Source organism: Carassius carassius, chromosome 28 (genome assembly GCF_963082965.1).
Source record: "Carassius carassius chromosome 28, fCarCar2.1, whole genome shotgun sequence".
NCBI classification, from domain to species: domain Eukaryota; kingdom Metazoa; phylum Chordata; class Actinopteri; order Cypriniformes; family Cyprinidae; genus Carassius; species Carassius carassius.
In genome coordinates, this window is record NC_081782.1 from 17,212,760 (window position 1) to 17,226,337 (window position 13,578).

Sequence of the window (13,578 nt, forward strand, 5' to 3'; positions counted from 1 at the left end):
ACAGGCGCGCGCTCCGTGACAGAGCCCCCACCCTGCGAGCGGCTCCGGAAGTGAGGACCTGAACGACGGCGGGGTTTTCCACGGGGTCTTGGAGCGGGACGATCTGGGTGAGTGTGATGGTAGGTGGTAAGAAGAGCAGGGTCCAGGACGTCCTGAGACCTGACCCAGGAACGTTCCTCAGGGCCATAGCCCTCCCAGTCAATCAAGTATTGCAGTACCCCGCCGCGACGTCTGGAGTCCAGGATGTCTCGTACCCGGTATGCCTCCTCGCCTCCGACCTCAATTGGGGGAGCCTGCACGGAACCGATCCCCTCCTGAGCCTCCTCTCTCCTGGGAGCGGCAGCGGGTCTGAAAAGACACATATGAAAGGTGGGTGAGATTCTATAATGTGCTGGGAGAGCCAAACGAAATGAGACCGGAGTGATCTGTCGAAGAATCTTGAAGGGCCCAATGAAGCGAGGGGACAACTTCTTGCTTGGGAGCCTTAAACGCAGATCACGGGTGGAGAGCCACACCCACTGTCCAGGCCTATACCGCGGACCCTCACGTCTCCTACAATCCGCATGAAGTTGAAAGTGGCGGATGGCACGTCGCAGATGGACATGAGCGGTATTCCAAGTGGCCTCGCTGCGTTGCAACCACATATCCACTGCAGGGAGGTCTGACGGCTCTCCTGACCACGGGAAGAGAGGGGGTTGGAAACCTAAGACACATTGGAAGGGCGTTAGACCAGTGGCAGGCTTTACCAGGGAATTTTGGGCGTACTCCGCCCAAACCAAGAATCGGCTCCAGTCCTGTTGGTTCTCGTAACAGTATGTCCGTAGAAACCGAATGAGGTCCTGGTTCGCCCGTTCAGCCTGACCGTTAGACTGCGGGTGGTATCCAGAGGTGAGGCTGATGTTGATATTGAGTTTGGAGCAAAGTCCCCTCCATACACGGGAAGTGAACTGAGGGCCACGGTCGGAGACAATGTCCTCGGGGAGACCAAACAGACGAAATACGTGTTTGAGAAGTTCCTCCACAGTCTGCATGGCAGTGGGTAGACCCTTAAGGGGAATGAAACGACAGGACTTGGAGAAGCAATCCACGACTGACAGCACTGTGGTGAATCCCTGAGACGGAGGTAAATCCGTTACGAAATCCACAGCGATGTGGGACCACGGGCGCTGAGGAACTGGAAGTGGCTGTAAGAGACCGGCAGGTTTAAGGTGGGAAGATTTGACAGTGTTACAGGTGGAACATTGATGGATGAATTTGATAACATCAGCCCGGAGTGTGGACCACCAGAAGCGGTTGGAGACTAACTGTACAGTAGCAGTGATACCTGGGTGTCCCGCGCTGGGTGTGCAGTGAACCCATTGAAGCACCCGCTCACGGAGCTCGAGAGGCACGAAAAGGCGGTCCACAGGACACTCGGCCGGTACAGGAAGAGCTTGTTGAGCCTCAGTGACCTCAGAGATAATATCCCACTGCACAGGTGCCACGATCAGAGTGGGAGGTAGGATGGGTTCAGGCTTGGTGATTTCGTTGAAATCCTCGAACTGACGAGACAGAGCATCAGCCTTCCCGTTCTTGGACCCAGGTCTGTACGTGATCCTGAAATTGAAACGGGAGAAAAACAGTGACCAGCGAGCCTGGCGAGCATTCAAACGCTTGGCAGACCTGATGTATTCGAGGTTTCGGTGGTCTGTGAGGACGGTGAAAGGTTGACGTGCCCCCTCCAGCCAGTGCCTCCATTCCTCCAGGGCAGCCTTCATGGCTAGAAGCTCCCGGTCACCCACATCATAATTGCGCTCTGCCGAGCTTAACTTGCGGGAGTAAAAGGCACAGGGAAACATTCTTGCAGGGTTACCGTGACGTTGGGACAGGATCGCACCCACTCCAGAGTTCGAGGCGTCAACCTCCACGACGAACTCCCTCTCCGGGTCTGGATGATGGAGGATGGGTGCGGCAGTGAATCTCTCTTTCAGCTGATTAAACGCTGCAGTACACTCAGAAGACCATCGGAAGCGCTTCCCGCCCTGGAGAAGAGATGTGAGAGGAGCCACAATGAGACTGAAGTTACGAATGAACCTACGATAAAAGTTGGCGAACCCCAGAAATCGCTGTAACTCCTTCACAGAAGAAGGTTGAAGCCAGTCCACCACGGCCTTGACCTTGCTGTCATCCATGAGAACCCCCTCAGCGCTGATGACATATCCCAGGAAGGTGATGCGCGTCTGATGAAACTCGCACTTCTGAGTTTTGGCGTAGAGCTGATTCTTAATCAAACGTTTGAGAACTGCACGCACGTCCCGTACATGAGCTTCGAGAGTCTCTGAAAAAATCAAGATATCATCAATATAAACAATAACCCTCTGATTCAGCATGTCCCGGAAGACCTCATTAACGAAAGACTGGAACACAGAAGGACTATTGGACAGCCCGAAGGGCATTACCCGATACTCATAGTGGCCAGTAGTCGTAGAAAAGGCCGTCTTCCACTCGTCACCTCTCCGTATGCGAATGAGGTTGTAAGCGTTCCTCAAATCCAATTTGGTGAAGTACCGGGCTGAGCGAAGCATCTCCAGTGCTGCAGGGACTAAAGGCAGAGGGTATCGATATTTCACAGTTACCTCATTGAGACCACGGAAATCGATGCAGGGCCGAAGACTCCCGTCCTTCTTCTTGACGAAGAAAAACCCCGCGGACGCCGGGGATGTGGAAGTGGTGATAAATCCTTTAGCAAGCTGTTCCTCGATATACGCTCTCATGGCCTCAGTCTCCGGTTGCGAAAGTGGATACACACGGCCGTGCGGGGGAACGGCTCCAGGTAGAAGTTCAATGGCGCAGTCACTGGACCGGTGCGGGGGTAAAAGTGAAGCCTCTCTCTCGCTGAATGCCTGAGCCAGATCATGATATACAGCAGGAACTCCTTGCAGATTCACTCTCTCGGGGGAACTGTGGCTAGATTCAGGACCATGGAGAGCAGGCAAGCAGTGGGCGTGACAGAAAGGGGACCATTGATTGATTCTCCTGTCGACCCAGGAAGGGTTGTGAGAGGGTTGTGTCTCTCCAGCCATGGCAATCCAAGAATCACAGGATGAAGGGGTGAGTTTATTGAGTACAACTGAATTCTCTCCGTGTGACGAGACCCGAAGTTGAGCGTCAGAGGCTGCGTGATGTATTGTACCTCCCCTGTCCCCAGGGGGCGTCCATCCAGAGCGGCCACAGCCACATGAGACTCACAAGGAATGAGAGAGATATTTTTAGACAAGGCAAACTCCAAATCGACAAAATTACCAGCAGCACCAGAGTCAATTAAAGCTCTTGTTTCACAACTACTCCCATTAAAATACAATGAAACTTCGAGGGTGAGAGAACGTGGAGAATTAATCAAAGGACTCACCGCAGAGGTATCACTGGATCTGGGTCTTACAGGACATGAAACTCTCTGATGACCGGCTTGGCCACAGTACAGGCATAATTTACTCCGCATCCTTCTCTCACGTTCCTCTGTGGTGAGATGTGTGAAGCCGACCTGCATAGGCTCGTAATCCGTGCCGGAAGGGGGAGGAGTGAAAAAGCTGGATGTGAGAGGCGTGCGTCGAGAGCGGATGAGATTGTCGAGGCGAATGGCAAGCTCCATAAGTTCTCCGAGGGACATCCCATCATCGCGACACGCCAATTCCCCTTGCAGATGCGTTTGCAGCCCCCTACGATACAGCAGTTTAAGCGGTGACTCTGTCCACCCCGTCTGCGCTGCCAGGGTGCGGAAGGAAATCGTGTAATCCGCCGCGGTGGAATTCCCTTGACTTAATGTGAGGAGTTGTTCCCCTGGTTCCTTGCCGCCAGCGGGATGTTCAAATACCTCTCTGAATTGAGACATAAACACATTAAAGGAGGGAAAGGTATGATGACCCCCAGACCAGAGAGCAGTCGCCCACTCCAACGCCCTCCCGGTGAGTAGTGAGCAGATGAATGAAACGCGGGACGCGTCATTGGGATACAGCTGGGGTTGCTGGCTGACGAATAATTCACACTGCAACAGAAATCCTCTACAGGCAGCTGATGAGCCATTAAACTTCTCTGGTAGAGATAATTTGGGATTGCATGCAGCCATACTCACGCTTGATGTGACGGGCACAGGTGCAGCGGGAGCTTGAGCTGAATTAGCGACCGCACTCTGCAGAGTGAGAGTATGAACAGACCTCACAAGTTCTTCTGTGAGATTCGTTAACTTGGTCAGCTGCTGTTGGTGTGTGAGTAACACAGATGCCTGGGAATGAACCTCGGAAGCAAGACTCAGGAAGTCTGCTGGATCCTGTGGTGGTGAAGTGTTCTGTAATGACGAAGTAGAGGCAGTCGGATCCATCTGCAGGACTTTATTGAAGCAGGTATCAAACCAAGGATGCACAGAGCATAAAACACTAAGGTAGCACGAAGCAACATGCAGCGTGGTAAAACAACACTTCACAGAGAAACACAGAACCAGGCAGTCCAGAGAAAGGGGGGATAATGATTAACAGGTGGATATGATGATGCTGATGAGAAAACCAGACAGGGCTGGAAACTAATGATAGCAGAAGGGAAGGATGGGAATTGCAGTCCTAGAACTCAGGTGACAAGGAGCGCATGAGACCGGAGAGAGGTGAAGGCGCGCGCTCAGTGACAGGCGCGCGCTCCGTGACAGTAGTCTTTTGCTGTTGAATCAGTTTGGTGGCCTGTTTGTGGGGTTAACGATGATGAGCTCAGCTGTGTGGGTCTGAATGACTTTATCGTGGCATCAGTATAGAACTCTTGAAGGAGAGGGAGGGGGCGGGGTTGAGAGGCAGGTGTTCATTTGTAAATAGGGAGTTTTTTCTTCCTCTGGGACAGTCTCAAATGAGGTCAGCAGCAAATTGGTGGTGAAAATTGGGCAATGTTTTGTGAGAATGAGTTGCTGTAAGCTGCTACTTTCTTTTTAGCCAGAGGTAAGTGATGAAGACAAAACAGCAGGTGGGTTGGTAGAGAAAAGATGAGATAGAGTAGCTTGTGGAGGAATAAAAGTGCCTGAAAAGTCCTGAAAAGTGCAGGAAACCTATATGAGATTTCCATATACCATTTTTAATTCTATGTTTAATAACATGAGATATAAAACAACAAAAATAAAATTCTGCCTTGCTATCGGATTGCTACAAAAATAAATAATTAAATTTTTTTATCATGCATTTTATATATAACACATATATATAATTTAAATCCTATAAAACAAGTAATAGGCTATATTTAACTGTGTTGTAGAACTAAGTATTTCAGTGCATTTCTTCCACAGCCTCACATTCACACTTATTTCCTAGAGACTACGATGTTTGTGTCTAAAGTTTGTTCTGGTCTCTCTGACTCTGCCAGCTTGTCTGTCACAACAGCCTAAATATGTACAATAAAATGCTCTCAGGACCTGTCTGGAAACAGCTTCAAAATCTGTGTCTAATTTAGTATGCCAAGCATGCATCTCCTTTAACCATTTGTAGAGTTTACTCCACAAATTTCCAGCAAATTCAGATTGCTTGCCATACTACTCAAGGTAAAGTCTATTATTGTGCTCTGTGAAATATTAATGTGATTGCAGAAGGTATTATAATCCTTTTTATTATTCAAAGATGATGTGTTTTGACCCAGTTTCAGTGTAATGTAGCTATAGCTTTCCTCCAAGATTTAAAGCAATTGTAGGCTACTCAAGTTTTTGTTTACCTTGAAAAATCTGTTTCATAATCATTCTTATAGTACACCGACTTCTAATGAGGACAAGGTTTCTTTTCCACGATTCCCCACCAAAAGTCTGTTCTGAGATTATGTAAGTTATATGCCAGAGGATTTTGAAATTTCATGTAAAATGCATATTGTTTTTTTATGGCCGAAGCATATGCAATGTGTAAAGCAATCTACTACTTTTTTGAATGGCTCTAGACATCTTACGATAAGGTGCATTACTGCCACCTGCTATACTGGAGTGCGGTCCTGAGTCAACTACCTTCCAGATAATTAAAATATTAAAAAATAATATTAAATTTAAATTCTGTTAACTAAGCCAGTTCTTATCAATTAATTTATAAGGCTTTCATTATTATCACCATAAAGTATTTAAGTCTTCAATGCTAATTTCCATTGTACTTTGTTTTCTAATTTCTTTCTTTAGTGACACTGTATGTGTTCAGATGATTCAAAGCGATCTACTGTAATTACAGCAGTAATATATTTACAACAGTACATGACACACATTTAACTGTAGGGGACTCCAAAGCTGCAAAAATGCACAAAACTACATACATTTGCTTTAAAGAGAGTTTTTGTTCTCTGTACCGAGTATGAGAGTTTGGACAAAGCTTGAACTGCCTGGAGTCTTTGGACCAGGGATCCTCAAATCTGACTCACAAGATTCAATTTCTTACAAAGTTTAGCTACAATCCTGATCAAACTCACCTACTTGTGATTTAAAAAATGATGCTGAAGACACTACTTAGCATACTCAGGTGTGTTTGATTAGGGTTAGAGCTAAAGTATGCAGGAAAGTGGATCTTGTGAACCAGATTTGACTATCCCTGCTTTAGACATTTAAAATGTGCAAAAAAGTGAAAGTGACATGACATACAACTAAGATTTATAACCCATACATGGAATTCGTGCTCCGCATTTTACCCCATGCAAAGTGAACACGCAGTCCCAGAGCCTTGCTCATGGGCACCTCAGTCATGGTATTGAAGGATGAGAGAGTGCTATACATTCACTCCCCCCACCTACAATCCCTGCAAGCCCAAGACTCGAACTTGCAACCTTTGGATTATGAGTCCAAATCTCTAACCATAAGGCCCCAAAAACGAAGACTGGAGATTACCGTGTTATGCCTGGATTACTACAATTCCTGTAGGCTGCTCTTTTCCTAACTGTGGGCCGTATGGAAGATAAATCAACAAACATTATGTTTTGAGAAATTTGAGCTATTTGAGAAGCCGCCGACAATGAAACAACAAGGCTGAAGATTACAATGCTATGGGAGTTTCACACAGTGGACAATGTAGTTGAACTACATGGGATTGGAATGCTGTAACTGTGAGTGAGTTTTGTCTTGGGCGGACCAGAAATACACTGACTGTGCATCAGACTCCAGGTAGACCTTTGAACAGTTCATTCTTCCTCCTCAATCAAGGCATCTAATCACCATCGGCTCTCGAAAAAGATGAGCTTAGTGGACATCTAACCAGACACACAAACATCAATCACCATCAATCAAACTAAATGAGGTTTTAGTAACAAGATTCGGGAGGAGCGCGTCAGATACTTTGCCTAATCAACACCGGTGGACCACAATCAAGTAATCAATACCATAGTATTAATACAGCTGACTTACCTCTATCCATTGACTGTTTATCAGCATCCCTCCTCCACCCCATCTCCCCACTTCGAGTTCCCAAATAGACGGGGAAGGGGGGGTACTCTAGGTTCGGGCCACTCCCGAGCTCGGAGCCCTTCCCCAGACAGCACACCAAATACGCATACCATACCTCAGCTAATTATATGTAAGCGTGAAAAGTGTGGTTACCATGTTTTGTGTGGATTGTTTTAGAAACCAACACCTGTCTTTGAATTTTTGGTCTTAAGCTTCAGTAACAAAAGAGGGTCTAACCGCTGTGAACTATGTTATCACAATTGCCCTATCTTTCCTACACCGTACATAACAGCAGATGTTTCACATCCATCATCAACTTTTGTGGACATTGATGTTGAGGATGTTGCCACTCCAGTCTGAACAAACTGGTCTGGATGGCCGGCAAACGCAGGTGTCTAATTATCCTATCCCCATTCAATCCACTATATTGCAATCAAGAACCCACGTTTGCTCCTCCAAACTTTTCTCTTAGCACATCAATACAACCTCATGTATGGAATGGAAACAAGGACCAGATGCAATTGTGTACTCCCTCTCCAGCAGGGACATCGGTACATGGTTCTCAAGTGTCCTTAGGTGGCCAGTATGATTTGCCTGGGAAGGTTCCCATACCTGCGAAGGAGAATAGACATCTTACTACCCAGGTCCAGGCTAACTGCAGCAAACTGTTTAACCTCACGTAGAAACAAGAGACAGCTGTAAGTGCATGTACTAGTGAACTGAAACAGAGTTCCTCTCAACATTAAAGCCAATTGGAAAATCTTGCTGATAAATTGGACAACCAAACACAGCAAATTTCAAAGATTTTATCAAAAAACAAAATGAAACTGAGTCTGGTCAAATGGTAATAACAATAAAGTTTTAATAACAGAAGACCTCCAAAAAGTTGAAAAATAATTGCCATCAAATATTTGTTTCATGGTAGAGAAACCTCAACAAGAGGTGCAAGATGGTTAAAATGTGCAAAAAATTAAATGAGACTGACGAAACTAGTCCTGCTTATGTTTTAAATTACAAAAGGATGTTTATGTTATTGTTAAAGGTACTGGCATTGTGTATTTTGTGCTATTCTCTAAAGGTGATTGATCCAATGGTCATAGATAGGATCACTTCTGATCATAAACTGTAACAGTATCTCAATGACATACTGTAAAAGTAACACTACTAAATAAACTGCTGTAGGATAAATGCTTAGGTTGAACTGAGCCAGAGCTTTTTGACAGTGGGACCGGATCAGACTCAATGTAGTTTTAACAGGGCTCAAGCACACCTCCTCACCTCTTTCTGCAGAGGTCACATCACTAATTCTATTTGAAACTTTAATGGTCTGTCAGCGTCAGTAATACGGCTGTAGTTCTCTGTTCTCATGCTGTCAGCAGCAGTCATGTTGTGCGGCGCTGCATCCCAATCCCAGCACACTGTGTGAATCATGTAATTCTCTGATAGATCGATAATTTCATCAGTTCACTTTTCCTCCTAAAGCATGATGCAGCTAAGTGGTTAAAGCGCTTAAATTGCCTTTTTAGAAGGGCTATCCAGACATGAATTCAATAAAGGCATTGACTGGGTCTGTTACTTAGTCACCAAGTTAATGTTAAACCCTAAGGACTTGCATTAAGATGAGCAACAGCACTGCAATTACACACATCATCTCTCCTCTCCAGTCCTTTGTGGTTGAGACTTATGGTAATAGAGGAATGACATAATTATACAAACATTTAATACAAAGATATTTGCCTATGCATTTTTGTTTAAATAATGGTATGCCCAAAAAGTGTCATTAGTGTTCCTTTAGCACAAATCTGTTTGCGTTTTTCCTTTGACTTTGTATGAAATTCACTCACGCAATTAAATTAGCTTTTGGTGTGCACACACCATAAGAGGCTCAGTGTCTCTAGTGTGGAAAAACAAATACACAAATATATTAGAAATACAAATAAACAATACTATAATTAATAACGATTTTAAGAAAAAGACTGAATTTTTACAAATGCTAGAGTAAAAACCTGTCAAATGGTTAACGTTAAATTCCCCTATAGTATATATGGTGAATAACCGTTATAGACATTCCCAGAATTCCCTGCGTTACATTTCAAATTTGATGTATTTTTGTTGAAATAATGTTTTTTCTTAGCTTTTTCTTATCAGTTTTGTTTAGGGTTGTGTGTTACACCTAATGTTGTTAAATGAATGTTTATTGCTTCATTTAAGTTTTGTGAGTTACCATGATGGTGTTTAGTGTTTGTGTGAATGACACTGTGCACCTTCCATACATGTTATTATTTAAAAGCTGCTTGTGATGGGCTTTGGTTCATCCTGTGACTTTCTCATCACCACCTGCATTTGGTGGTTATTAGCATAGGTACAAAACAGATTTCAGTACTTCAGTAAGTTGGTATATTAACATTATAGCAGTTAATGAAATTATGGCATTTAACTGTAAATTTACGTAAAAATAATAAAACCTTCTGTTGCTTCCGTATTTTTTTACAGTGTAGGCTTATAACAAAAGTAGTAATTTAAGTAAATATTTAATATAATTTTTAAATTGTTAATTGTTTTTAATAATTAACATGGGATAAGTTATTGAAATACATATTCAAAAAAAAAATATGAATAATGCAAAATGTTAAAAAATATATAACTATTTTGTAAATAACTAATAAATATTAATTCATTTCAAATAAAACTGCAATAAAGCGATGATAATAAGATGTTTTTCATTACATGCCCTTAGGTGTAACACCCTCGGAAGGCATCAGATGGGTATCTAGAGTGCATGAAAGAAAGATGATTGCGGTTGCACTTGATAATTGTCACCATAGCTCACTAGCTGTTAGGAGAGCTCCAAGCTGCCGACGGCGCTGAAACAGAGAACACATTAATTACAGCCAGGCTTATCCTCAGGACTTCTCACTCACCGTCTCCATGAGTCAAGACTCTGACACTTCCACGCAGCAAACAAACAGACAGAGCAGTGGTTTCTCCACCGCTGAACTAGTTCTCCTCCTCTCTAAAGTGCTGTGAGGTTGTTTTAATGTCATACCCGGAGGATGTGTGTTCAAGGAGTTAAAAAAAATCAGGATTAATGTGGTGGAACAGGCTTCTGCTAGTGGGATGTGGAGATCTCCACGCTTGCTGGCAGATTAAATACTGAGAGGATTAGAGGAGAAAGCTGACATTTAAGCATTTAGGCTTAATTATGCAAAATGTTTCATGTGCACTGAATGTCTTCAACAGTAAAGACTGTAGTCACCCAGCAGAAAAAAAATAAAAATACTACATTGTTGAAATACTCATATGTTCTCATAATGATGGAAAAGCTCTTAAATGTGTTTTGCATTTAATTAGTTCTGTTGCATGCTTATATTACGCAAAGCTTGATGCTATTATGAAGCTTAGACAACTGATGCTGGACAGCGGCCCCATGTGCTTTAAGAGGAGTTCAATATGATGTGTTTCTCTGGAGATTTCATTTTATTCCACACAAGCTGCTCCTGAAACCTCATCGCATGGATCTCTTTCCTGCCCTGCTTTGAGATTCAGTTACTCATTTGGAGCTGAAATATGATGCATTAGGCTATTGTTCCTCAAAGGCCTGATGCTTCGTATTTGATGCTCATATTTTAGCATGATTTTTCTAAAAAATGATGCATGGATAATTAAGGAAAGTTATTTCAGCCTGGTAAGTGTTTATCTTGAAATATTAATTACAGTATTAATAACAATTCAAATTATTCCTACATTTACTTGAAAAACTAATTAGATTTCACAGCAAAGTTGTACTTTTACATGTTAAAAATAATCAAACAAATAAAATAATTTAGTCAGATGTCTAATGGCATGTACATTTGTAAGAAAAAGTGATTTAACCACTTTGAATTTTTTGGTTTTCTGCATATATTGGTCATGAAATTTGACTTGATTTTCACCAAAGTCACAAATATCAACAAACACAATATTTCTAGACTGATAAAATGCAAATAATCCTCTTCCGTGTCTTTATTGAGCACACTCATTAAACATACAAAAGGGAAGCGAAACACTTGGCTTCTGGAGCCACTAAATCCCAACTGGACAAGGTGGAAAAGGTTACAGCGTCATCTCAAAAACTTTAGATATTAATCAGTCAACTATATCGAGTCTGGATATGGTACTGTGGCTACTTTCCATAAGTGGGCAAAGATCTCTCCAAAGGGACAATGCAGAATACTCACTGAGGTGAAAAAGAACCCTAGAATAACATCTAAAGATTCATTGAAGCTGGTTAACTTCTCCATTCATGCGTCAACCATACGTAAAACATTCAACAGGCATGGTATCCATGGAAGGACACCACGAAGGAAGAAACTGCTCTCCAAACAAAACATTTCAGCACACCTAAAGTTCACCAAAGACCACCTTGATACCACAACTCTACTGGGAAAATGTCTTTAGGAAGAACATGCAGTGCTATTTATACCATAAAAAGAAAACAGCGTAGCAACATGAAAACTTCATCCCACAGTGAAGTATGGTGGAGGTCTGCTTTGCTGCCTCCTGACATGGACCGCTTGCCATTGTGGAGGGGAAAATGAATTCCCAAGTTAATCAGGATATCCTACAGGATAATCTCAAGGTGGCTGTCCGCAAGCTGAAGCTCAGAAGAAGTTGGTGATGCAGCAGGATAATAATAGTTTGAAGTTAATCTACTACAGAATGGCTTCAGAGACATATCATCTATCTTTTGGCTTCAGAGACATATCATCTATCTTTTCAAGCCCAGACCTCAACCCAATATAGATGCTGTGGAAAGACCTCAGAGAGCCATTCACACCAAGTAGAAGCAGCTCTGTAAAGAGGAATGGTCCAAAATTACTCCTGGATGTTATGCACGTCTAATACACAGCTACGTCAAGCGGTTGCTTGAGGTTTTTGCTGTGAAAGGTGGTTAAACCAATTATTAAAAAACTGTTTCACTTACTTTTTCTTCCATCACTTTGTGTGTTCAATGGGTGTGTTCAGTAAGACATGAAACATCATGTTTGTGTTCATTAGCTTAAAAATATTGTGTTTGTTGATATTTGTGACTTTGGCGAAGATCAGATCACATTTCATGACCAATTTAAGCAGAAAACCAGGAAATCGAAAATATTTCACTCACTTCTTCTTTCCACTGTAGACGTTTTGACCATGCTGCCTTAGAAATGTATGTATTAAGATTAACTTCTAATTTCTAAACATATTGTCAACTTGGTCTTTGCTATTTTAGCCGGTCCACCAAAACCAACCTAAAACCAGAAAAGGCGATGCTTAAGGTATGAAACATTTTAGAAAGTACACTACAAAGAATAGTCAATTAGATTTGTTTTTATTTTAATGCATTAAAGTGTAATGATGATGGATGGTGATATGAAAATGAGGCTCTGCATTTTAAATAGGGTTTTATTTAAAAAAATTAATAAAAATAAAACCTTCTACAGGCCAACGAGTAGCCTATGTGCTTGTGACTCAAACATTAGGCTATATGTAGTACAGTGCACTTTGCATTATTTTTTTTCTCAGAATTACTGTATATCTTACAATTCTGTTTGCATCTTAGAAAACAAAGTCAGAAGTCAGAAGATTGAATCCAAGATTTGGTGATAACACAGCACAATGAGAGATTTAGGCCTACAAGTGATTTTTGGAAGTCATTTTTGACTGGGAGAAACAAATTACATACTTTCAACAAATTTCAGCACAGCACAACAGTTAATAGTTGAACTGTGTATTTGTATGTGTATTTTTTTAAAGCTAAAAGACGCCATTTGTGATTTCACGGTCGCTTGTTTGAGGATTAGTCTTTTATAAGAGCAATCATGCACTGCACATCTTAACCACACAGTGTCAGTGTTTCGTAACAAACACCCTCTGCACGGTTAGCGATTCGTGTCTTTAATCATTCATTCATATTCGACAAAGGAGACTTTCATTTCATTAAGTTGACACGGTTTATATGAGCATTTTAATGGAATGAAAGAAAATCGACAGAGACAGGGTCACATTACATTTATTACATTTGGAAATACATACATGCACCATAAACATGCGGAGTTAAGTCTGTGTAAAGAGCATGTATAAAACTACCAAATCCTCCCCATATCGACAATGGCATGTTGGGGTTAGTTTGTGTGACCCACTAATGGAAAAGC